The 22,669-nt window shown below is 44.4% G+C and overlaps 1 protein-coding gene across 1 annotated transcript in view; it reads right to left on the bottom strand.

Moving 5' to 3' along the window:
- phc3 (polyhomeotic homolog 3 (Drosophila)) overlaps positions 1 to 21,909 on the bottom strand; it is a 177,129-nt gene extending 155,220 nt beyond the window's left edge. The window contains exons 1-2 of the mRNA XM_063045305.1: positions 21,856 to 21,909; positions 21,688 to 21,715 (exon numbers count right to left, since the gene is read on the bottom strand). The gene's annotated coding sequence lies outside the window, so the exon portion shown is untranslated. The remainder of the gene's footprint in view (positions 1 to 21,687; positions 21,716 to 21,855) is intronic.
- Positions 21,910 to 22,669: the final 760 nt, after the last annotated feature.

Raw genomic sequence — 22,669 nt, forward strand, 5'->3', positions numbered from 1 at the left:
GTCAGACTCAGAATATTGAAGTAAATAACGTCATTGTAACAATGGAAATTGTATTGAATATTCTGCGGTTACCTTTGATCTTAAGGGTATAAAATGTCATGTACTTTTAAGTTTGAGAGACTCTACCAAGAGGGTCTACTTATCATGGAGTATGAAGACCTTTATATCACCAGTTTCAGTGTCTTTCCAATGACTCAGATCATAGTCATTAGGTCACTGAGTCCCTCAAGCCTGTCCTACTGTTTAAAATGCCTCAATTCTTCTTCTGTGCCAGTTCCCTATCTCCCTCATTTCCATGATCCTTCACTCAGGATGATTTACTGGGAAGTCATTACAAGGTAGATCGTTCAGTACAGAATCCATCTTATTTTACTGGGGAACCATTCAATGGTCTTGTATCAGCAAGATACACCTCTCCTTCTAATATGTGCAATTCTCATCTTTTTTTTGTCCCTTAAGGTTATTATAGCCAGGGGTGGTGTTGGGGATAAGCTCCCAATGGCAAGTGTCTGAAATAACCTCTGACAACCAAGTCCAACTTCTGGCATTCACGTCTGGCTTAGCTATTAAACCCGGCGGAACTGTTTCTACTGACAAAGGCAGTTTACTGGCGCATTAAAACCAATCACTTTGGGCAGATGAGGCTCATCAGCCATGGTTTGCAGCTCATCTAGGAAAAGGAAAACTCTGATCTCAAACCTCTGCTGCCTTGCAACTACACCCACACATGGGGATGGCTTTGTGAGTTAACGCCTAGGAAGAATCTGGAGCTGGAACTCCAAAGGCAGTCCTATGTTGAGTTCAACACTGGCTGGCAACTCCTGCGACGCTACTGGTGCCAAATTATATCTGTCTCGTCTGAACCTTTGGGTTCATCAGGTGTGTGGAGAGGGGAGCTTGCTACATGGGCAATAGCTTGCCCTCCATATTAGACTATCCAGGCTTGTGTACCTAAACAGCTAGGACACAACATCCACGGTTGACCCTGATCGATGAAGGCTTCACTCAAACTTCTGCTCTGTACCAATCTTACTCAATTCCTCCTGTGGAATGCTACTTCCTATCAAGAACCAAACTACAGATTCAACTCAGTGTAAGAAGCAGTGGGTAAGCTAGGCAATGTAGAGAACTTAAAAGATTAAAGATTAACTTTATTTGTCACATATACATCAAAACAAAAAGTGAAATGTGTTGTTTGCTTCAAAGACCAACACTGCCCAAGGATGTACAGATCATGCCTGCAAGTATTGCCGTGCTTCTGGCACCAACAAAGCATGCCCACAACTTACTAACCAAACAGGAAACCGAAGCACCCAGAGAAAATCCATGTGGTGATGCGGAGAACATAAAGACTTCTTACAGACAGTGGCAAGAATTAACCATGTAAAGCATCATGCTAACTGCAATGCTAACGTGCGCGAGGCAGGGAATGAAACTTATGGAGGGATGGAATGGGATATCATTGTCAATCCCATTTTTAATGGGAGATCTTACTGAAACCTACTGAAAGGCCATTATGGAGTGGACGCAAAAAGATGCCTCCCATAGTAGGGGAGTCTAGGACCAGAGGGCACAGCCTCAGAATACAAAGATGCCCCTTTAAAACAAAGATGAAGAGGAATTTCTTTAGCTAGAGGTTGGTAAAATTGTGAAATTCATTGCCACATGGCTATGCGGGCCAAGTCATTGGGTATATTTAAAGTGGAGGTTGATAGGTTCTTGATTAGTAAGGGCGAAGGCGAGGGAATGCCAAATGATCTAATTGTGCTCTTATGTCTTATTGTCTCAGAGAATCCAGTGATGAAAACAACTCACTGGACAAGCCATGTTGAAGTATTACCACAAAACCATAAGATAGAGGATGAGTATTAAGAAATCCAGTCCATCTAGCTGCTCTCTCATTACCATTGCTGATTTATTATCCCTTTCAACACCGTTCTGCTGCTTCTCACCATAAACCTATTGCCTCAGTGCTCAGAAAAGGAACGTGGAAGTTATCTGTTACTTTAACTTTAGAGTTTGCAAAGCACCTTGTACAAAGAAATCTCTGGCCATGTGCCAGTGCATTTCCCAGTGTCAAATCTTGACATCACAGTACAAAAAGGCAATTCTGGACACTGTGCTAAGCTAAGCAGTGATTGATCATAACCTTACTCATATGGACACAAAACCCTCTCTTTCAACTGTTTGTCACTAATTTCTCCTTCTCTCCAAACTGCAAAATGCCTTACCTCTTGCAAAGCAGAATGCAATCCAGTAAACTCCAAAGTCTACTTCCCAGATTGCACGGAGTCCAATGCAGATTGCGTGGTTTATGTTCCCTGGAGTTCAATAAAATGATGGTGCTGGATATAACTGAAATACTTAAAATTATAGATGGGCATGATAGATTGCCTGATAAGGTGTAAAAAATTGGAATTGGCTGTATTAAGTCGTCAACTGATAGGTTCTTGACTGGTATAGGTTTAAGAGTTATAGGGAGAAGGCGGGAGAACTGGATAAAGGAAAAACAGAGTCATTGGAAAGTACAGTACAGAAACAGGCCCTTCAGCTCATCTAGTCTGTGCCGAACCATTTAAATTGTCCAGTCCCATTGACCTGCACCTGGACGATAGCTCTCCATACCCTGCCATTCAGGATAGCTATCCAAACTTCTCTTATACTTTGAAATTGAGTTCGCATGCACCACTTGCGTTGGCAGCTTGTTCCACACTCTCACGACTCTCTGGGTGAGACTTGTGTTCCCCTTAAACTTTCACCTTGCACCCTTAGCCGTGGTTCCACCAAGCCTCAGTGGAAAAAGCCTGCTTGCATTTATCTATACCTCTCATATTTTTGTATACTTCTGTCAAATCTCCCCTCAATCTTCTACGTTCTAAGGAATAAAGTCTTAACTATTCAATCTTTCCTTATAACATTGTAATAATTGAATGGTAGATCAGACACAACAGGCCTAATTCCGCTCCTCTTGCTGTCAGCACAATCTCATCAGTCCCATTACATTAGACCACAAGACATAGGAGCAGAATCAGGCCACTTGACCCCATTAAGTCTATCCCTACTCATTTCTTTACAGTTTATTCTGTATCTCCCTCTCGCTCACACACACACACACAAAAATTTTTCACCCTCATTCTCCTACCATGAAACCACATCAATGAATGAGGTGGTGCCTACCAGGACACAATATACCTCATTATGGTCTTTAAGATTGCTTCATGTCATTTCCAGTACACAAGCATAAAGGAGACTGTAGTAATTGTTACTCCGAATCCAATGCAGCACAAAAAAAACACACAATAAGATAAAGAGCACAATAAATATAAATACATAAGATAGCTTATATACATAGATTTACTGTTTGTCCATAAAATGATGTTAGGCTCAGTATTATCGTACGTTAGGTGACTCTGAGAGGAAATGCTAAAGTAGTGCTGGTGAGGTGTGTTAGTGAGTAGAGGTGTTGATCAGTCTTACTGCTTGGGGAAAGTAACTGTTTTTGGTCCTGATGTGGATGCTACATAGTTTCCTCCCTGATGGGAGTGGGACAAATAGTCCATGAACCTTTGTGTCCGCCTGCACTATATTTCCTCTGTGTACTTTATTCTGCATTCTGTTATTGTTTTACCTTGCATTATCTCAATGCACTGTTGTAATAAATTGATCTACATGGATGGTAAACCAGACAAGTTTTTCACTGTACCCCAGCACCTGACCATAATAAACCAATTCTATTTCCACGGGACCACTCATTTAAAATTGGACAGAAATCAGGGGGAAAAAAGGTCACAGGAGCTCTCCTGCAATATTCGACGCCACAAATAAAAATGCCAAAATGAGATTGATGGATTTTAGTTGCACAAACTTAAGAATATATGAAATTGAAACAGGAGTCCCCAAAATGGCCTCTCAAACCTGCTCTGCCATTCAATAAGAAGATGTCTGATTTGATTTGGGTCTCAATTTCCCTTCAATGGCAGTTTTGAATCCTCAAGAGGCAGTGCCTCAAGGAAGCGGCGTCCATTATTAAGGACCCTCACCATAACAAACATGTCCACTTCTCATTACATACTCCAGAGAGGAGGAGGTACCAACACTCAATGATTCACAAACAGCTTCTTCCCCTCTAGATTTTTGAACAGTCCACAAATCCATGGACTACTGCATTATTCCATTTGTTGCACCGTTTGTTCTGTAATTTATAGTAATTTTATGTCCTCGAACTGTACTGCTGCCACAAAGCAATACAATTTATATGATATAGAATTTTCTCTATTTCTGCATAAATATGACCAAAAATGTGATCGGATCTTCACGCAAGTCTTAAAATTAGATAAAGAGATCCCAATTAAATACATTACACAAAAAACATTACACTTATTCATTTATTTATTGAGAAAAATGATCCAATATTATGTGTACTTGTCAGAAAAAGTATGTGAACCCCTGGGGTAATACCTTCTACAAAAGCTATTTAGAGTTAGGTGTTCCAGTCAATAGGATGAGATTGGAGGTGGGGGTTGTAGAGATGCCCTGCTCTATAAAGACACACAAAGTCAGTTTCCTGACAAAGCCTGCTCTTCTCAAGAAATATCTGTTTATGTGCATCATGCCTTGATCTAAACAACTTCCAGAAACGCTTAGAAGAAGAATTGTAGAGATGCATGAGGCTGGAAAAGGCTACAAAAGTATTTCTAAAGACCTGAGTCTTCATCAATCCACAGTAAGAGAAATTATTTACAAATGGAGGAAACTCGGTACTGTTGCTATTCTCCTTAGCAGTGGACATCCTGCAAAGATCACACCAAGAACACAATGTGAAATGCTGAAGGAGGTCAAACGGAACCTAAGGGTAACAGCCAAAGACCTGCAGAAATCTCTAGAACATGCTAAAGTCTCTGTTCATGTGTCCACTTTAAGAAAAGCACTGAACAAGAATGGTGTTCATGGAAGGACACCACAGAGGAAACCACTGCTCTCCAAAAGAAAAAATTGCTGGACATCTAAATTTGCAAAAGACCACCAGGATGTTCTACAACACTTCTGTGACAATGTTCTGTGGATAGGTGAGACAAAAGTTAAACTTTTTGGCAGAAATGCACATTGCTATATTTGGAGGAAAATGGGCACTGCACACTAACACCAATACCTCATCCCATCTGTGAAGCATGGTGGAAGGAGCATCATGGTTTGGGGCTGCTTTGCTGCCTCAGGGCCTGGACAGCTTGCAATTGTTGAGGGAACAATGAATTCAAAATTGTATCAAGACATTTTACAGGAGAATGTCAGGGTAGCAGTCCATCACCTGAAGCTTAATAGAAGTTGGATAATGCAACAATGATCCGAAAGACAAAAGTAAATCAACAACAGAATGGTCTAAAAAGAAAAAAACTTTGTGTTTTGGAATGACAGACTCAAAGTCCTGACCTTAATCCTTTAGAAATATTGTGGAAGAACCTGAAGCAAGCAGTTCATGCAAGGAAGCCCACCGACATCCCAGAGTTGAAGCAGTTTTGTAAGGAGGAATGGCCTAAAATTCCTCCAAGCCAATGTGCAAGACTGATTTACAGTTACTGGAAACGTTAGGTTGAAGTTATTGCTGTACTAGGGGTCACACCAGTTACTGAAAGCAAAGGTTCACATACTTTTTCTAACAAATACATGTAATATTGGATCATTTTTCTCAGTAAATAAATGAACAAGTATAATGTTTTTGTGTTTTTTTTAAATTGAGTTCTTTTTATCTAGTTTTAGGAATTAGGTGAAGATCTGATCACATTTTAGGTCATATTTATGCGGAAACAGAGAAAATTCTGCAGAGTTCACAAACTTTCGAGCTGTAACTCTTCCCTCCCATATAACCCCTCATTTTCCTAACATCCATATGCCTATCTGAAAGTTACTTAAATGTCTCTAATGTACCTGCCTCTACACCAACACTGGCTATGCAATCCATGCGCCCACCACTCTCCATAAAAAAACCCATCTCTGACACCCCCCAATACATTCTTCCAATCTTTAAATTATGCCTTCTTGCATTAGTCATTTCTACTCTGGGAAAAAGGAGCTGGCTGTCCACTCTATGCCTCTTATCATCTTGTACACCTCTATCAAGTTGCCTCTCATCCTCTTTTGCTGCAAGATATAAATCCCTAGACAGCTCAAACTTTCCTCATAAGAAAGTTTTCCCAATTTTCTGTCCATCCACATCAAGGTTTGACATATTGTGCATTCAGAGATGTTCTCTAATCCAACCAGTAGCCCGGTGATCTCTTCTACACCCTCTCTAAAGCTTCCACATCCTGCTTATAATGAGGCGACCAGCCTCTAAGTAAGAATCTGTTCAATGAATTCTTGCCTGCATAAAAGCTACAGCAATCAATGTGCCACTACAAAGAGATCTTTTATTCATTCATGGGATTTAGACGCTCACATCACTCAGTATCCAACTCTGATCACCCCTTGAACAGAAGGTAAAATACATTCAGTGCCCACTTTATTATATATCTCCTATGCCTCATAAAGTAGCCACTAAGTGTATGTTCGTGGTCTTCTGCTGCTATAGCCCATCCACTTCACGATTCAACATGCTGTATATTCAGAGATGCTCTTCTCCACCACTGTTGTAACACATGGTTATTTGAGTTACTGTCATCCTCCTGTCAGCTCAAACTGGTCTGACCATACTCCTCGGACCTCTCTCATTAACAAGGCCTTTTCACCCACAGGACTGCCTCTCAATGGATTTTTATTTGTTTTTTTAGCACCATTTCCTGTAAAACTCTACAGATTGTTGTGCATGAAAATCGCAGGAGATCAGCAGTTTCTGAGATACTCAAACCACCCTGTCTGGCACCAACAATCATAACACAGTTTAAGTCACTTAGATCAAATTTCTTCCCCTTTCTGATATCTGGTCTGAACAACAACTGAGCCTGTTGCTATTACACATTGAGTTGCTGTCGTATGATTGGATGATCAGATAATTGCATTAATGAGCAGTACCACTGAATGTAAGTTTTACTTGGTAGGCTGGATTCACAGATGAAGAACATTGGGTAAGAAGGCAAAATTCCTGTCTGAAGGACATTAGGAACCAGATACATAATGCTCACAATTACAGATGGCAGCTTTTCCTAAAAATTTCAGATTTAGAACATAGAGAATATTCAGCAGTATGGCCTTGTTGTGCCAAACTAATTAAACTAATAAATAATCTAATCTAATCTAAAATAAAAATAATGCTTCATTGATTCCGCAGGCATGTGGTCCATACCCCTCTATTCTCTGCACATTCAGGTGCCTGTCTAAAAGCCTCTTAAGTACTTCTATCATATCTGCCTCTACCACCAATCCTGGCACAGCATTTACGCACCGACAACTACGTAAACAAAACGTGCCCAGGTTACCTCCTTTAAACTTATGCCCTCTCACCTCAAATGTATGCCCAGTAGCATTTGACATCTCTCTATTCGGGAAAAAAGATTCGGACTATCTATTCTATCTCTGTCTCTCATAATATTATTAATTTCTAATCAGTACTCCCCTCTGCCACTCCAGAGAAAGCAACCCATTTGTCCAACCACTTCTAGCATGGTAGCGTAAAGTTGGCAAGGTAGCATAACACTATAACAACGCCAGTGATCACTGATCGGGATTTAACCCCTGCTGCTTTCACAAGGAGTTTGTACATTCTCCCAGTGACTGTGTGTGTTTCCTGTGGATGCTCCAGTATACTCCCACATTCCATTGGTTAGTGAGTTATGGGCCTGATATGTTGGCACCAGAAAAATGGCAACACTTGCAGGTTTCCTAGCACAACCCTCGCTGATTTAACCTGATGCAAACAAAGTATTTCTCAAAATGTTTCAAAGTTTCGAATCAATCTAATCTTAGCCAGAGCCTCCATAGCCTTCCTATAAGGTGGCTATCAGAAACAAATGCAATACTCCATACCTGGCCATGCTTGATTATATAAAGACAGTACATAACTTCCATTTATTTCAGTACTGGAATTTAACCACAACCTGTCATAGTGGAATTCAACCACTCTAGATTAATGGTCCAACTCCTCTGATACCAGTTCAGAGGTTTAGTCACCATGGCTCTGCACTCTCATGAGTGTACTATCCAGGAAAACACTTCAAAGTACATTGAGAAAGTGTGACCTTCTTTCTGACAAAGTGTTCAATCAACTCCCCATCTATCCTCAGCAGCATGTGTAAGTTCACATGGTTTACTTGTTCAAAGCCCAAAGTATATTTATCATCAGAATACGTATATGTTACCATATATTACATTTATTTTCCTGCAGGCATTTACAAGATAAATACAACAGAATTTTACAAAAATATATAAACAAAGACTGACAAACAACTAGTGTGCAAAAGAAGCCAAACTGTGGAAATAAAAATAATACTGATGTAACGCCCTGGGAAAGGTTTCACTGCTAATGTAATGGTTTCTCTGTACCAGCAGTGTTTGGGTTATGAGTAGAGATAACGAGGGCTTTGGAATATGCGGCATCCAATGAGGGGAGTGTTTTTCTTTCTTGTGTGCCTGACAGCAAGGTACTTGTGGGCTTTCATTCGGCAGAAGATGGAGAGAGAAGATGCCAGAACAGAGAGGTCATAGACTGTAGGACTGAGTGGACATAGAATGGGGTTGGGAGTCGACGACGCCCGGGAGAAATCGATGGAGAACGAATGGACGGGAAGATCGTGAGCTCCAACGTGCATATTAGACTGTTTCATTAAAATAGGCCCTTTTCTTTTTGATTTTTTTTTACTAACCCTCTAGTCGAATTAAGAATTATAGTGCTAAATTGTTTAATTGCATATGGTGTACTGTTTGTTATTTTGTGGTACTGATTTGTAACAGGGGAAAACATCACACAGCATCCACACAAATGAGATTTCACAAGTTTGGTGGGCCTGAGAGTGTCTTACCCTAGAATAATGCTGCCGACCGAACCTGAGGGTTACAATTGTGGGGGCTCATCCGGGATTGATTGATTTCGTTGGATGCTGTGTGATTGTCCTGAGTACTGAACCGGTGGGTTGTGTGTTTTAAGTCTGTGCTAGTATGGATTCTGCCAGAGTGGAGAGGTGGTGTTCATCCACGAGAGTTACTAGTGACTAATGCGTGCGTGTTGAGTGGGGTAGGTAGTCATACTCTAGATGAATTGTTAATTCACCTGTTAAGTACTGTTAAAGTTGTCAGCAAAGTTACAATTGTGGGGCAGAGGTTTGACAAAATGACGAGAACGGACCTCGTTTTACTGCAGACTAGTGCTGATGTAAAGGCAGCAGAGCGGGTCAAATCACAAGTCGAATTTCCCATAGTTGGGGGCGGAGACTTCAAAGGCAGGGTTCTATCATTTCTGAGGAGTGAGGGGAAAGAGTGGTCGGATTTGGAATGTCTAATTAGTCCCTATCCCCCAGGGAAGATTGAGAATTCTGAGTTAGTATCCGTCCTTACCACTCCGGTGAATAAATGAAAAAATGCCTAGGTCCAAAGTCCCAGCTGTAGTAGGCTCTGCCTATTCTCTGCAATAAGGCCCACCCCTAAGGGGGAAGAGGAGTATGAGACTTGGGTGGAGAAGACCTCTCAGTTGTCAGATGAGTGGCAGTGCTCTGATGATGTAAAGATTGGCTGAAAGTTTGAGTGGGCGTGTTTGATGAGGTGAGAGCCGTGAAATTCTGGTACCCCTTAGCCAAGGCTGGTGATTGCATGGGAGCACTGGAAAATGCATTTGGCACGACAGGGAGCCCAATGGAGCTCATGGCAGGGTTTCAGAACATGCGTCAGGAGAACGGGGAGAAGCTTTCTGCCAAAATCTTTTGGCTAGAGAGGCAGCTAAATTACTTTTGGCGCAGAGGGCCCATTCAGGTGGTTGAGGTGGATCAGTTAAGAACGGACCAGATAGCAAAAGGCGCCCAGTCCCAGGACCTGATCACTTAGGGTCTCCGAATGTCTCGTAAGACACATCCCCTTCCCTCATTTGTTGAGCTAATCAGAGAAGTACGAGAGGAGGAGAATGCGTTGGAAGCACGGGAGGCCTCCGTCAGCAGGGTACAGTCCTCAGTAGTAGTCACCTGCAGTGAGGTGACCACAGATAACCTATCCCTGGGATTAGTAGAGGAGATTGTGGCAGAGTTGAGAACTGAGGTGTCCAACTTGTTATCAACAGGTGTAACCCACTCCCCCATATGATAGAGCTGATAGGGAGGCGGATCCTCTAAGACGACGGACTATGCGGAGGGCTGCTAGCAGCCAGTGTTACATGAGAAGGGGAGCGGCCGGTATCATCTGTTATAACTGTGGTGAAGAGAAACACTTCAGGTGGGAGTGTGAATGATGGGAAACCCTTTGGAGAGTGAGTCCCCAGGTATCTAAGCAGAGAGAGTCATGGGGAAAACTTAAAAGAGATCCAGTGAGGGGTCGGCCTGGCATATCGGGGGTGGGGGGACACATTCCCAGCCATATATCAAGGAACACCTTAAAGCAAAGAACCATATTCCTGAAGGCTTAGTGGGGCCAAGCTCCAGCGTATCACTACAGATAGAGGGTACTTATGCTAGAGCCATACTTGACACAGGATCGCAGGTCACTTGCTGTACTGTTCATTTTACAACCAGTATTTGACACATTTACCATTGACGCCATTCAGTGCACTAGAGATCTGAGGTCTTAGTGCGGGTGATTATCCATATGATGGTTACTTTTCATAAGCTGGAGCTTTCAGAGGCTGCTGTGGGAGTGGCTAAGGTCCTTGATACATTAGTGCTAGTCTGTCCAGACCCCGAGAGGGGCGGCATTTCAATTCCTGTGGGGACCAACACTCCTACTGTGAGGGGGCTCATGGGAGCCTGCAAGGAGAAAGCTGGAGAGAGCTTCCTGAGAACATTGTCCGTTCACCCGGTGTTTCGAACTGCTTTTGAGGAAGTGCATGGCTGCATTGGGCCAGATAACAAGTTCAGAGGAGGGACTGTGTGGTTCACCCAGTCCAAGCCAATTGTGTTATGACCCAGGGAAGTAGCGAGAGTACAGGTTTCCCTCGCTATCCGAAGGTAGAGTGTTCCTATGAAACGGTTCGTAAGCCGGAATGTTGTAAAGTGAATAAGCAATTACCATTTATTAACATGGGAAAAATTTTTGAGCGTTCCCAGACCCAAAAAATAACCTACAAAATCATGCCAAATAACACATAAAACCTAAAACAACAGTAACATATAGTAAAAGCAGGAATGATACGATAAATACACAGCCTATATAAAGTAGAAATACTTTCCTGCAGCACTGTCTAGTGCAGCGAAAATCCCGCGGAAGCGCTCTCGGCAAAAACACGGCGCAAACGCTCTCAGCAGAAACACTCTCTCCAGTAACCTTAAAGCTGTGAAGCTGCCAAATCATACCAAATATCACTTAAAAAAATACCCAGCCTATGTAAAGTAGAAATAATGTATGTACAGTGAAGTTTCACTTACCAGAATCGGGAAGACTCCAATAAATTGCAGTTTCATCACAGTTAAACACTTGCTTATACGAATAAGCACCTGACGCAATCGGCAATCGCCTCTGACCTGGGCCGACATTTACGTGCCGGGCGGCACCTAATTAATTAGCTTGTTTATTTTGGCTTTTTTCTTAAAGATGTGCTGTGTGCATCCCAACTACCGCTGCACCACTGCATTCTTCGCGGCAATGTATCGGTCAGTGGCCTGGAGGTTGGGGACCACTGTTTAAACGATGAAGCTGCCCTCGTCTCAGAAACCAATCAAACCACCCATGACTACCTTTAAATTCCACTTTCATCACCATCGTCCAGTGCTTTCTGTTTCAGCTTGTTAAAAAGACTGACTGATTTCTCCTTAAATATAAGAAAACTTAATGGAACACCACGCTTTGTACACCCATTAATCCACTCAAGCAATAGACTTTCCATTTTATCCATTATTGAATGCCGACTAAGAGAGACCACTTTGCTACGAGCAGAACCAACAGTAATATCGGCAGCTTTCAAAATTCTTTCTCTCTGCGTATAAATAGTGCGAATGGTGGACGCAGGCAAGTTCAACACGCGGACAATGTCCTTACTTCATTCACCATGATCCAAACGCTTAATTATGACTAGTTTTACGCTAAGAGTAACACACTTACGAGCTCTTTTAGGCTTTTCGGTACCTTAGAACTCATCTTGCTAACGGATGCACAAAATAAATCGATATAAAGCACGTGTTTAAGCAATGCCGGCTAGAATGTAGTTCCGGGGGAGGAGCTTGGCTGTTCCGGCGCGCGCTGCTTTTCTCGTGCGCTGCCTTTTTTTCATACGCTGCCTTTTCTCATAACAGTGAAAGCACATTCTGTTAGCAAAAACAGGTAACTAATGTAGGTCTTTCATAACAGCAAGGTTTCAGAAAGCGAATGTTCGGAAAACAGGGGCCACCTGTAATGGGAAACCCCAAATTTCCCGAGATGGCCCAACGACGAAGCCATCTTAGTGGATGCTCCGGAAGACCACAAGGAGGAATCTGGATTACCTGCTGGGATACTGGTGAAACTCAAACTGCAGAAACCCTCGGTTGTACAGGTAAAGAGGATGGCAGTGATTGTCAGGAAAACTATGAAGAGGGAGGTCACCTTTAAGCCGGGGATGCCCCTGGCGCATCTTTTCCCGGTGACGGTAATGTCTAGTGTCCCTGTGAGACAAGCCGGGGAGAAACTATTGGAAAAAGAGAGAGAGTTGACTGCTGAGTCATTCAACTTCGGGGACCCCCCGGTTCCTGTAGTTTGGAAGAGAAGGTTGCTAGAGAAGATGTTGAAGCTGGAAGGTGTCTTTTCCAGTTGTTCCAGGAGCAGCCAGGTGACTGAGGACATCCCGTTCAGAGGGAGGTGCAGCAACTGGCCTCTGCAGAGGCGGAAGACATTCAGCAGCATTTGTGTAAATTGAATGAAGCTGGGATCATTACGGAAACCTGAAGCCCCTATGTGACCCCAATAGCAGTGCCAGAAAGAAGAATGGGAAGGTACGGATGTGTGTGGACTATAAGACTTTGAACAGGCGTACCGTCCCCGACCAGTATACGGTCCCAAGGATCGAAGACATGCTGCCCTGTCTGAGGAGTGGATATTACCAGATCCCCATCAGTGAGGCTGGCAAAGAGAAGACGGCATTTATATGTCCACTGGGATTCTTCCAGTTCGAAAGGATGCCCCAGGGTATATCAGGAGCCCTTACAACCTTCTAGCGTGTCATGGAGAAAATGGTGGGGGGTATGAACTTGCTTGAGGTAGTGGTGTATCTGGACGACCTCATAGTGTTTGGGTCCACCTTGGAAGAGCATGAAGAGAGGCTACTGAAAGTGCTGGGCCACCTGAAAGCTGAAGGGTTAAAACTTTCACTGGACAAGTGCCAGTTCTGCAAGACATCTGTCAGCTATGTTGGGCACAGTCTCACAGGACGGAGTAGCTATGGATCCGGCTTAGACAGAGACTGTGACCACCTGGCCAAGGTCCCAGACTGTGAGTGCTTTGCGCTCATTCCTTGGGTTCTGTGGTTACTATAGGAGATTCGTGAGGAGGAGAAGATGGCGGCGCGATGCAGCTTGCGCGGCCACTCCGGTGAATGATATCTGTAATCTGTCAAGTAGGGTGCCGTGCACAATCCTGATTTGATGGAAACAGACGTGAGAGAACAGAGGAACATCTGGAGAAACTTCTGAAATGCCTTTTTCACTGCCGCTGCTACTGTGTGATCCAGAATCTCTGGAGGGGAAGGCCCCAATTCCTCGGCTTTGCTTGTTGCTCGGCAGCCGGGGCGGGGTCAAAGCGCTCGGCAGAGATGGTGCTCGGTGCTCGGTGTCGAAGGGCTGGTCAGAGGCTCGAAGTTTTCAGACGGACTCACCCAGCTGTGGTCGGGTGCTTGCAATGCATCGACAGTTGTCGGCGTCTGGAGCTTTATGGCAGGGAGAGTTTCTCCCTTCTGCCGCCTGCTATCGGGGACTATCGGGAGTCGATTGGAACTTTGAGACTGCTCTTTATCAAATTATGGTATTGCTTTGCACTGCTGTAACTATATGTTATAATTATGTGGTCTTATCAGTGTTAGTCTTTGGTTTGTCCTGTTTTTTTTGTGATATCACTCTGGAGAAACATTGCATCATTTCTTAATGCATGCATGCATTTCTAAATGACAATAAATGAGGACTGAGTACCCTCATAATCTAATATTAAAAAAAGTGAGTCACCCTTTAAATCAGCTTCTGTGCGGTTAACCTCCCTTGGGGAACAAAGGGAGGACAAACGGAGAGAAGGGTAAAGAGTATCTGAGCACTTCGGAGTCTTTTGGACTGAGGTGGGATAGAAAAAACACAGAAACATACAGCACAATACAGGCCTTTCGGCCCACAAAGCTGTGGCAAACATGCCCATACCTCAGAACTACCCAGGCTTTACCCATAGCCCTCTATTTTTCTAAGCTTCATGTAGCCATCCAGGAGTCTCTTAAAAGATCCTATCATTTCCACCTCCACCACGCTGCCAGCAGCCCATTCCATGCACTCACCATTCTCTGTGTAAAAAACCTACCCCTGACATCTCCTCTGTACCTACTTCCAAGCACCATAAACCTATGCCCTCTTGTGGCAGCCATTTCAGCCCTGGGAAAAAGCCTCTGACTATCCACGCCATCAATGCCTCTCATGATCTTATACACTTCTATCAGGTCACCTCTCATCCTCCATTGCTCCAAGGAGAAAAGGCTGAGTTCACTCAACCTGTTTTCATAAGGCATGCTCCCCAATCCAGGCAACATTCTTGTAAATCTCCTCTGCACCCTTTCTATGGTTTCCACATCCTTCCTGTAGTGAGGTGACCAGAAGTGAGCACAGTACTCCATGTGGGGTCTGACCAGGGTCCTATATAGCTGCAACATTACCTCTCGGCTCCTAACTTCAATTCCACGATTGATGAAGGCAAATACAATGTACGCCTTCTTAACCAGAGTCAAACTGCGCAGCTGCTTTGAGCGTCCTATGGACTCAGACCCCAAGATCCATCTTATCCTCCACACTGCCAAGAGTCTTACCATTAATACTATATTCTGCCATCATATTTGACATACCAAAATGAACCACTTCACACTTATCTGGGTTGAACTCCATCTGCCACTTCTCAGCCCAGTTTTGCATCTTTCAATGTCCTGCTGTAACCTCTGAAAGCCCTCCACACTGTCCACAACACCCCCAACCTTTGTGTCATCAGCAAATTTATTAACCCATCCCTCCACTTCCTCATCCAGGTCATTTATAAAAATCACAAAGAGTAAGGGTCCCAGAACAGTTCCCTCAGGCACACCACCGGTTATCGACCTCCGTGCAGAATATGACCCATCTACAACCACTCTTTGCCTTCTGTGGACAAGCCAGTTCTGGATCCACAAAGCAATATCCCCTTGGATCCCATGCCTCCTTACTTTCTCAATAAGCCTTGCAATGGGGTACCTTATCAAATGCCTTGCTGGAATCTATATACACTACATCCACTGCTGTTCCTTCATCAATGTGTTTAGTTACATCCTCAAAAAATTCAATCAGGCTCATAAGGCACAACCTACTCTTGACAAAGCCATGCTGACTATTCCTAATCATATTATACCTGTCCAAAAGTTCATAAATCCTGCCTCTCAGGGTCTTCTCCATCACCTTACCAACCACTAAAGTAAGACTCACTGGTCTATAATTTCCTGGGCTATCTCTACTCCCTTTCTTGTATAAGGGAACAACATCCACAACCCTCCAATCCTCCGGAACCTCTCCCGTCCCCATTGATGAAGCAAAGATCATCACCAGAGGCTCAGCAATCTCCTCCCTCGCCTCCCACAGTAGCCTGGGTTACATCTCATCCAGTTCCGGCGACTTATCCAACTTGATGGTTTCCAAGAGCTCCAGCACATCCTCTTTCTTAATATCTACATGCTCAAGCTTTTCAGTCTGTTGCAAGTCATCCCTACAATCACCAAGATCCTTTTCCACAGTGAATACTGAAGTAAAGTATTCATTAAGAACCTCTGCTATTTCCTCTGGTTCCATACACACTTTCCCACTGTCACACTTGATAGGTCCTATTCTTTTACGTCTTATCCTCTTGCTCTTCACAGACTTGTAGAATGCCTTGGGGTTTTCCTTAATCCTGCCCACCAAGGCCTTCTCATGGCCCCTTCTGGCTCTCCTAATTTCCTTCTTAAGCTCCTTCCTGTTAGCCTTGTAATCTTCTAGATCTCTAACATTATCTAGCTCTCTGAACCTTAGATAAGCTTTTCTTTTCTTCTTGACTAGATTTGCTACAGCCTTTGTACACCACGGTTCCTGTACCCTACCATAACTTCCCTGTTTCATTAGAACGTACCTATGCAGAACTCCACACAAATATCCCCTGAACATTTGCCACATTTCTTCCGTACCTCTCCCTGAGAACATCTGTTCCCAATTTAAGCTTCCAAGTTCCTGCCTGATAGCCTCATAATTCCCCTTACTCCAATTAAACGCCTTTCTAACTTGTCTGTTCCTATCTCTCTCCAATGTTATTGTAAAGGAGATAGAATTATGATCACTATCTCCAAAATGCTCTCCCACTGAGATCTGACACCTGACCAGGTTCATTTCCCAATACCAAATCAAGTACAGTCTCTCCTCTTATAGGCTTATCTATGTATTGTGTCAAGAAATCTTCCTGAACACACCTAACAAACTCCACCCCATCTAAACCCCTTGCTCTAGGGAGATGCCAATCGATATTTGGGAAATTAAAATCTCCCACCATGACAACTCTGTTATTGTTACACCTTTCCAGGATCTGCTTACCTATCTGCTCCTTGATATCCCTGTTACTACTGGGCAGCCTGACAAAAACACCCAGTAGAGTTATTGACCACTTCCTGTTCCTAACCTCCACCCACAGAGACTCCGTAGACACTCCCTCCATGACGTCCACCTTTTCTGCAGCCATGACACTATCTCTGCCACAACCCCACCTCTTTTGCCTCCCTCCCTGTCCTTTCTGAAACATCTAAACCCCAATGCGAAATGTGAAGAGGCCTTTCAGTCGCTGAAGGAGATGCTGACCCAGGCACCTGCGCCGGCTTTTGCAGACCCCCCGATTGCTGTACGTACTGCATATGGATGCCAACAGAGAGGACTTAGCGGGTGCCGTACATCAGGATCAGGGCACTAGGTTGAGAACTGTTGCGATTATCAGCCCGAGACTGTCACCCTGAGAAAAACTATCACACACACAAGTTGGAGCTTCTGGCGTTGAAATGGGTTGTGTGGATAAGTTGCGTGACTACCTCTATGGCGCCAAGTTTGAGGTGAGGACGGACAGCAATCCCCTAACTTATATCCTGACCTTGGTGAAATTGGATGCCACAGGCACAGGTGGTTGGCGGTGTTGCCTGCCTATGATTTCAGCCTGAAGTATTGGCCGGGAAGTAGGAACATTGATGCTGATGCTTTGTCCTGACGTGCGCACGAAGGGCTGGACAGGGACGAAGAGTAGGAGAGCATTCCTGCCTCAGGGGTGAAAGCCATGTGTCAGTTTGCCATCATGGTGAAGGCGGATGGAAGGCAAGGGCAGGATCGAGCAGTAGATCAATTGGGAGCTTCTGATGACGCCATTCCACAAGTTTACTGTAACCTGACTGCTCTGAAGACAAATCAGCTGACGGAATTGAATCCTGGGGAAGTGACAGCTGCTCAGCGAGATGACCCGGGCATCGGTACCATTCGGTCAGTGGTCAAAGAGGGAGACCCAGCCCAAGCAGAGAGGACGAAACACACTGTGGTTCTTCCATTACTGAGAGAAAGGCCCAGATTGAAGTTGAGGAACCGGATCCTATACTGGGATCACGTCACCGCAAGACCGACCTAGGCATTCTCAGCTGGTTCTGCCTGAGAAGTATCAGAGGATTATGTTGAAGTCATTTCATGATGATTCTGGACATTTGAGGGTTCAAAATACCTAAGGAATGCTCAGAGGCCAATTTCACTGGCCCCGAATGAAGCCAAAGGTCAAAGAGTACTGCAAGTCGTGCATTCGATGCATACGGAGGAAGACGCTGCCTACGAGGGCAGTTCCCTTGTCCCACTTGCAGAGTGTGGGGCCTCTGGACCTGGTGTGTTTGGATTTGCTGTCAATAGAGCCAGATGCTAGCAACATGGCGAATGTCCTAGTCATCACGGATCACTACACCAGATATACTCAGGCTTTCCCTACCAAGGACCAGAGGGCGTTCATGGTGCCAAAGTGTTAGGGGAGAAGATTTCATTTATTATGGCCTCCCCAAGCGGATACATCGTGATCAGGGACGGGATTGCGAAAGTGGGCTCATCCATGAGTTACTGAGCATGCTCGGAGTCGAGATGCCAAGGACTAATCTTTATCACCCCCAGGGTGATCCTCAGCCCAAAAAGTTTAGTCGGACCTTGCTAGACATGCTCGGAACCTTGGAGATCAGCAAAAGGAGTGGATGAAGTCTACATATTGGACATCTGGTCCATTGCTACAACTGCACCCAAAATGAAGCTAGTGGGTACTCACCATCTTATCTGACGTTTGGGCGCCAGGCGAGGTTGCCCATCGAGCATTTTTTTGGGACTGACAAGGGCGACCTACCACCGAAGGCTCATCTGAAGTGTGTGTCTGATATGAGAAGGGAGCTGAAAAAGGCTTATGAATTAGCTGAGGTTGCGGCTGCCAAGCAGAATCAAGGAAATAAAACGAGGTATGATCAAAAGGTTAGGTTCTCACAACTCATGCCAGGAGACCGAGTCCTCATAAGGAATCTGGGGCCACCTGGGAGCATAAGTTGGCTGACTGCTGGGTGGCTATGCCCTATGTCGATGAGAGTTTGATGTCAAACATACCAGTTTTCCAGGTGAAACCAGTGGATAAGAATGGGTCTGTCAAGATTCTCCATCGGAACCACCTTCTGCCTCTGGGACAAGAGGTGCAGGTTGACCCAGAGCCCAACCTGGAGCCTACACCTCGTAAGAGGACTCTGCGGTGACGTAGGGTGACTGCAGGACCAACAGCGGAGAGATTAGACCGGCTCCTGCCCCTGAGTGCGATACTGATTCAGAGGATGAGGACATGCTGGCATTTGCTAACTCCCCACTGATTGAGGAAGAGACTCCCAACCCTTCTCATGCTGAGTCAGGTGATATTGGGCGGGGGGGCTATCTGCAGAAGGCCTGGGTTGCAGTGGGACCCTACATGGGATGAAGCGGGGCTCAAGCCAAGGGACAAAGGGGTCTGAGTTGCAGGTGGGCACAAGTGATAGGCCGGGGGAGGCCTTGCCAGGTAGACCAGAAATATCCCCAGTAGTGTCAGAACATGAGGAGGTAGATGAGGGGGTACGGACGTCTCACAGAATCAGGAGACCACTGGATAGGCTGGCCTATGTTACACCAGGGGAACACAGTGTGGCCCCTACCGCTTTGGGGAGCCATGTCACTGCCTTTTACACCTGAGTTGGACTTTGTTTTGCAGGAAGGGTTGGCAAATTATCTGATATCTCAAAGTCATGAGGACATGACTAAAATAGGTGGAGGGAAGAGAGTAATGCCCTGGGAAAGGTTTCACTGCTAATGTGATGGTTGTTCTGTAGCAGCAGTGTTTGAGTTATGAATGGAGATAAAGGGAGCTCTGGAATGTGTGGCATCCAATGAGGGGAGTGTTTTTACTTGTGTGCCTGAGAGTGAGGTACTCGCGGGCTTTTGTTTGGCAGAAGATGAAGAGAGAAGATGCCAGAACAGAGAGGTTGCAGAGTGCAGGACTGCGTGGACGTGGAATGGGAATCCGGAGTCGACGACACCCAGGAGAAATCGATGGAGAACGAATGGACGGGAAAATCGTGAGCTCCAACGCGCGCATTAGACTGTTTCACTAAAATGGGCCCTTTTCTTTTTGTTTTCTTTACTAACCCTCTAGTCAAATTAAGAATTATAAAGCTCAATCATTTAATTGCATATAGTGTACTGTTTGTTATTTTGTGGTACTGATTTGTAACAGGGGAAAACATCACGCAGCATCCACACAAATGAATTTCACAAGTTTGACGGGCTGGAGAGTGAGTGTCTTCCCCTAGACTAACACCGCCGACCGAACCTGATGGTTACACTGAGAACGTGAGTTGTAAAGAGTTGTTGAATATGAGTCTGTCACTCATACAATCAGTTCTAAGTTGTAGTGAGTGACGTTATCCACACCAGTTCAAGAAGCTGATGGTTATAGAGTAATAACCGTTCCTAAAGCTAGTAGTGTAGAACCGGAGGTTCCTGTACCTCCTTCCCAACAGTAGCTGCAAGATGAGAACATGGCCTCCAAGATGGTGGGAGTCTTTAATGATGGATGCTGCTTTCCTGCACTCCTTGTAAATGTGCTCAATGGTCAGGAGGGCTTTGCCAATGATGGACTGGGCCGTATCCATCACTTCCTGCAGCTGGGTTAGCTCACTCATGCATCCTGGCGAGAAGAGAGCATGGCCCAGATGGCCCAATGATTTGGCATCTACAGCTGTCTGTAGCAATGAATTCAACAGATTCAACCCCTTTTAGTGCAGTGAAAATCCTTGTTTGAAATGAGGGGGGCCATCCACCTTCATTGAATGCCTCTTCCAATACATCCTTGGACAGACCTTCTGTTATCGCTTCTCCTCTCCCCCTCTCTCTGCTCCTTTAAATCTGTTTTTCATCTCTCACTATTCCCAGTTTTGAGAATCATCCGACGTGATTCCTAAACTTTATTTCCTTTCCTTTCCTGACTGACCTGTTAGGTATTTCCAACATCTTTTTCATTAACCGTCTTTATTCATTTAAGAATTAAAAAAAGAAAATATTGAATTAAATAATTCCGATAGTAGCACGCATTATTATAATGAAAACTGCAACACTAAAACTACTCTTCAAGAATATATTTTAAAAAAGAACTACAAATCCCGGCAAACACTGCACGCGGCGCGCAATCTCAGTTTCTCCTGTCGATATTAAGATACGTCACATCTTGCATTTATTCAATAATGGTATTTTTCCTCGCGTGACATAAAATGCATCATTAAAACCTTAAACGTAGTCGTGCATTTGCGGAATAATTGAGATGCGTGGAATCAATATCGCTCCTCATACATTGCTACAGCCCTCTACCCTAATCCATCCACCCCCTTCCCCGTTTCACCAAGGTGCTAATACCACCAAAGGATCAGCGTTAAGTCCGCTAAACAAAGCTGACCAATAAGAGGTGGGCTCTTGCACCACAGCTCTGACAGGCTGTGTGCTAAAACGATTATTAAAAATGTGCAATTAAAATGCATTTTTTTCTGACTGCATTGTGCGATTCGCATTCGTGAATCACAACTCAAGCCTGCAGCTTCCGCTACTCGCGGGGGTGTCTCCAATTCGGAACAATCCTATTAGTGAAACCCTCATCAATATTCCAGACGTCTTAATGTATATTTTTATTATGTTCATCCCACGGCCGAATTTTCCACGGGAAAGATCTTAAGACGGGAGCCAGCCCCGACAGAGACACATACACAAACTACTGCATCAGTGAATCGAAAATCCAATTATTTAAAACAATTTGAGTTCATACCATTATTTTTTTCTTGACAGATTATCAGGCAGAAGTTACCTGGAATTTCTTCGGGATGAAGAATCGGCTGCAATTATAAGCAAGAATATGCACCAGCTTAATTAGTTAATATAATAATTACTCGCAATAGATTGCTTGATACATGAAGCGTGGCAAAGATGAAAATGACTTCATGCATTGCATTGCGATTAGAGTGCATGGGCTTACCTGCATCGGACCGGTGTTACGGTTCTTGCATATCTCTCTCTCTCTCTCTCTCTGTCTCTTTCCCCTCTATTTAATGAGAGCAGACGAAGGTTCCGAATACATTATCCGAAGCGCAGTCACGTATTGCAGTGCGCAGAGTCTGAAGCGAGCACTGGGAAGGGGAGGGGTCGGAGTTTGGTGATCTACACATTAACAAGAAAGTTGGGTTTTGAAATGTTAACGCACAGCACCACGCAGAGCACAGGAGGAAGTAGAACAAGTCCGACAACAGTAACTACTAACACACACACACACACACTCACACACTCGGTGGCCACTTCATTACGTAACTCCTATACCTAATAAAGTGGCCACTGTGTAGTTTCGTGGGCTTCCGCTGCCGAAGCTCACCCATCCACTTCAAGGTTCTATGTGTAATGAGTTCAGAGATGCTCTTCAGCACACCACTGTTGTAAAGTTGGAGAGGGTCAGCAACTTAAATTTAAGGACCTGTCCTGGGTCCTGTAAGCATGATCAGGAAGAAAGCTCGACACGACTCCACTTCCTTAAAAGTTTTCAAAGATTTGTCGTGACATGTAAAACTTTGACAACGTTCTATAGATGTCTGGCGGAGTGTTTATTGACTAGTTGCATCACAGCCTGGTATGGAAGTACCAAGGTCCTTGAATAGAAAATCCTAGAATAAGTAGTGGATACGTCCCAGTCCATCACTGGTAAAGCCCTCCCCACCATTGAGCACATCTAGATGGAGTGTTGTCACAGGAAAGCAACATCTATCATCAAGGATCCCCACCATCCAGGATATGCTCTCTTC

Source organism: Mobula hypostoma, chromosome 4, assembly GCF_963921235.1.
Source record: "Mobula hypostoma chromosome 4, sMobHyp1.1, whole genome shotgun sequence".
NCBI lineage: Eukaryota > Metazoa > Chordata > Chondrichthyes > Myliobatiformes > Myliobatidae > Mobula > Mobula hypostoma.